Source organism: Schistocerca piceifrons, chromosome 4 (genome assembly GCF_021461385.2).
Source record: "Schistocerca piceifrons isolate TAMUIC-IGC-003096 chromosome 4, iqSchPice1.1, whole genome shotgun sequence".
Lineage (NCBI taxonomy): Eukaryota > Metazoa > Arthropoda > Insecta > Orthoptera > Acrididae > Schistocerca > Schistocerca piceifrons.
The window spans coordinates 606,752,330-606,756,845 of NC_060141.1; the positions used below are offsets into that span (position 1 = coordinate 606,752,330).

Sequence of the window (4,516 nt, forward strand, 5' to 3'; positions counted from 1 at the left end):
TTCGCCTTTCGCGGGCAATTGCGCTACTATCTGAGCTACCCAAGCAAGACTCACGCCGCATCCTCACATATTTACTTCTGCCAGTGCTTCGTCTCCTACCTTCCACACTTTACAGAAGCTATCCTGCGAACCTTTCAGAACTAGCACTCCTGAAAGCAACGATATTGCGGAGACATGGCTTAGCCATAGCCTTGGGGATGTTTCCAGAATGAGAGCACTTGACCGCCCGAAAGGCAAAGGTCCCGAGTTCCAGTCTCGGTCCGGCACACAGTTTTAATCTGCCAAGAAGTTTCAGGCCATAAATTCACTTACATATTGTCACATACCTTTAGTTGTCCAATTCTTGAAAGCACATTGTACACAAATTCAACATCTCCATTTGCAGAGTAGTGGTCATCGTACATTAGACGGTCCGAAGAAATGGTGTCGCTAGCGACTGAGGGTTTTCTGCAATGGGGAGCCAAGCGAATGGGCTACTCTTTCCAAATCTTGCAGTATCAGGCAATGGGCGTTCCGTTTCTGCAACGTTTGTTACAGAGGATAAGACGAGGGAGCATCATGTGATATTTGAGACGGAAAAAGTATCAAGGTCATAGAGACACCCCATGTCTCTGTCCCACAAAGAGTTCTAAACAATGACATCCTCGAAGAATGTTATGGCCACCATCTTTTGCGTGACGGGGGTCGGTTTCCTTATCCACGCAGTGGAATTTCCACCCAGTGAAATTACCACATAGGAAAGGTCGATGAAGGAACCCCTAATACCTTCGTCCCTAAATCCGAGACTTACTCGGCGGGTTGAAGAAACGATGGCTCTCCCAGGCTAGCCCTTCACGTGGAGCGCTGTTGAAAGGAACTGAAAGTGCTCAACTAATAACTGTAATGCCTAAATTTTTAGAATCGAAAGTGAACACAGTTTTATTTTCTCTCGGACCCAATGATCTTCTTAATTTTATTTATGTACTATCAGATTTTCAGAAAACACAATGGACAATATTAAAAGCAAATTAAAAACACAGATTTTAGATACCGATTCTCTTCTACTAGACAAGGCCTGCTATAAAATATAATACGGTCTGTAATAGTGAGTCAGCACATGGTACATACACTACTGGCCATTAAAACTGCTACACCAAGAAGAAATGCCGATGATGAACGGGTATTCATTGGACAAATATATTATACTAGAGCTGACACGTGATTACATTTTCACGCAATTTGGGTGCATAGATGCTGAGAAATCAGAACCCAGAACAACCAACTCTGGCCGTAATAACGGCCTTGATACGCCTGGGCATTGAGTCAAACAGAGCTTGGATGGCGTGTACAGGTACAGCTGCCCATGTACCTTCAACACGATACCATAATTCATCAAGAGTAGTGACTGGCGTATAGTAACGAGACAGTTGCTTGGTCACCATTGACCTGACGTCTTCAATTGGTGAGAGATCTGGCGAATGTGCTGGCCAGGGCAGCAGTCGATCATTTTCTGTATCCAGAAAGACCCATACAGGACCTGCAACATGCGGTCGTGCGTTATCCTGCTGAAATGTAGGGTTTCGCAAGGACCGAATGAAGGGTGGAGCCACGGTTCGTACCACATCTGAAATGTAACGTCCGGTGTTCAAAGTGCTGTTAATGCGAACAAGAGGTGACCGACACGTGTAACCAATGGCACCTCATACCATCACGCCGGGTGAAACTGCAGTATGGCGATGACGAATACACGCTTCCAATGTGCGTTCACCGCGATATCGCCAAACACTGATGCGACCACAATGATGCTGTAAACAGATCCTGGATTCATCCGAAAAAATGAGGCTTTGCCATTCGTGCACCCAGGTTCGTCATTGAGTACAGCATCGCAGGCGCTGCTGTCTGTGATGCAGTGTCAAGAGTAATCGCAGCTATGGTATCCGAGCTGATAGTCCATGCTGCTGAAAACGTCGTCGAACTAATCGTGCAGATGGTTGTTGTCTTGCAAACGTCCGCATCTGTTGACTCAGGGATGAAGACGTCGCTTTACGATTCGTTACAGCCATGCGGATAAGATGCCTGTCATTTCGACTGCTAGTGATACGAGGCCGTTGGGATCCAGCACGGCGTTCCGTATTACCCTCCTGAACCCACCGATTCCATATTCTGCTAACAGTCATTGGATCGCGACCAACGCGAGCAGCAATGTCGCGATACGATAAACCGCAATCGCGATAGGCTACAATTCAACCTTTATCAAAGTCTGAAACGTGATGGTACGCATTTCTCCTTTTTTCACGAGGCATCACAACATCGTTTCACCAGTCAACCCCGGTCAACTGCTGTTTGTGTATGAGAAATCGGTTGGAAACTTACTTCATGTCAGCACGTTATTGGAGTCGCAACCGGCGCGAACCTCGTGTGAATGATCTGAAAAGCTAATCATCTGCATATCACGCCATCTTCTTCCTGTCGGTTAAATTTCGCGTTTGTATCACGTCATCTTCGTGGTATAGCAATTTAATGGCCAGCAGTGTATAATGTGCATAAGCTGCGTTGCAGTTTTAACGAAAAAGCGATTTCATGTGTATACAGGGTGAACCAGAACTTCACTGACATCATTTCGGAGATAGTTCAGGGATATTTTCTTAGTGTTTTGGAGTGAGGGACTTGTCGTGTCCGGTGGTTAGTTACAAGATAATTACATTTAGTTTGCTTTATTATCTCATGTTTCGGTATTGAACTGAAAACATCTGGACAACAGTGAAAATGTCGATGGGAATGCTCTGTGTGTCTTGTTCGGAAACAAACTTGCTCCTTTCACTTACGTCACTTCCGGTAGACAAGAGTAAGACCTCCTTTTGTCCTGGTGTTCTAACTTGCAGTTAGTACAGCTCGGTCCAGTTGATTTTTCCAGCAGCGGTAGCTCTACGTTAAGGCTGATACGCAACAGTATGGATAGGTTTGCTGACGAAGACTCGGCCGCTACGTATCTCGTCCTTGGGTTCACCGAAAGCAGTGGAGAAACGGCACTTCAACGATATACTCAGTTCTTCCCACAGCGAAGGCAACTCCAGACAGCAGTTTTGCATCTGTACACAGGCGCCAAACAGTAACCCGATCCATTTTTGTTCTTACATTTTCGTGGTTGCGTAATACAGTGGTTTTCCCTGCTGTGAAACTATCTTCGCATAAACAAAGATAAATCTCTTAACAAAGCCTATTAAGAAATAATTACGTTATTACTCTGCAACGATCCATTGGAGGCCACGGGTACTCAAACGAAACCACTCAAAAACTATACCTGAACAAACTCTGGATAGGTTTCCTCCATCTTGATGTGTCTGCCAGTTCAGTTTCTTCAGCATCTCTGTGACACTCTTCCAATGGTCAATCAAACCTGTGGCCTTTAATGCCAGTTTTCTCTTTTTCGTTGAATGACACCTGGTAATCCTATTTGGTACGGCTCCCACACAGTTGAGCAATATTCTAGGATGGGTCGAACGAGTGCCTGTATGGTCTATTTGTATACCATTTGCATTTCCCCAGTATCTTACCAATGAATCAAAGGCTGCCGCCTGTTTTACCTAAATCTGAGCCTATGTGATCACTTCATTTCATATCCCTGCGAAATGTTGGACGCTGGTATTCGTATTGGTTGACCGATTTCGACCATGACGCGGTGATATTGTAGGCGAAGTGTACCACATTGTTTTTATTTTGTGAAGTGTACAGTGTCACATTTCTGAACATTTAAGCAAGTTATCAGCCTTTTAGCACTTTAAAATATTATCGAGATCTAACTGAAAATTCGTGCAACTTTTTTTAAGATAGTACGGCATTATATATGACTACATCATCTGAGAAAATTTGTTGCTAGAACATTGTCCGCAAGATCATTTCTTCGTTAACAACAGGAGTCACAGCACACTTACTTGAGGCACACACAATGGTACTTCTATATCTGACGGTGATGACTCTCCACCCAAGATAACTTGCTGCTTCCTCCCTACCAAAAGTTCCTCAGTCCGGTGACAAATTTCGCCTGATACTCCACACGATCGTACTTGTGATAATAAGTTTAGATGTGAGATATTTTCTCATGATTTTTGGAAATGAAGAAATTATGCGTCTACCTAACTGTCCTGATCCATGGCTTTCAGGATGTCATGTGAAAAGGCTGCAGAATTTGGTTTGATATGGTTGATGTTTCCAGAATTAGGGCAACGGTCTTGCCGCAGTGGATACACCGGTTCCCGTGAGATCACCGAAGTTAAGCGCTGTTGGGCGTGGCGGGCACTTGGATGGGTGACCATCCAGCCGCCATGCGCTGTTGCCATTTTTCGGGGTGCACTCAGCCTCGTGATGCCAATTGAGGAGCTACTCGAGCGAATAGTAGCGGCTTCGGTGAAGCTTACCATCACAACGACCGGGAGAGCGGTGTGCTGACCCCATGCCCCTCCTATCCACATCCTCCTCTGAGGATGACACGGCGGTCGGATGGTCCCGGTAGGCCACTCGTGGTCTGACGACGGAGTAC

General features: G+C 45.4%; 1 pseudogene; it reads left to right on the forward strand.

Moving 5' to 3' along the window:
• The first annotated feature begins 4,198 nt into the window (after positions 1–4,198).
• Positions 4,199–4,315, forward strand: LOC124797075 (annotated as a pseudogene).
• Positions 4,316–4,516: the final 201 nt, after the last annotated feature.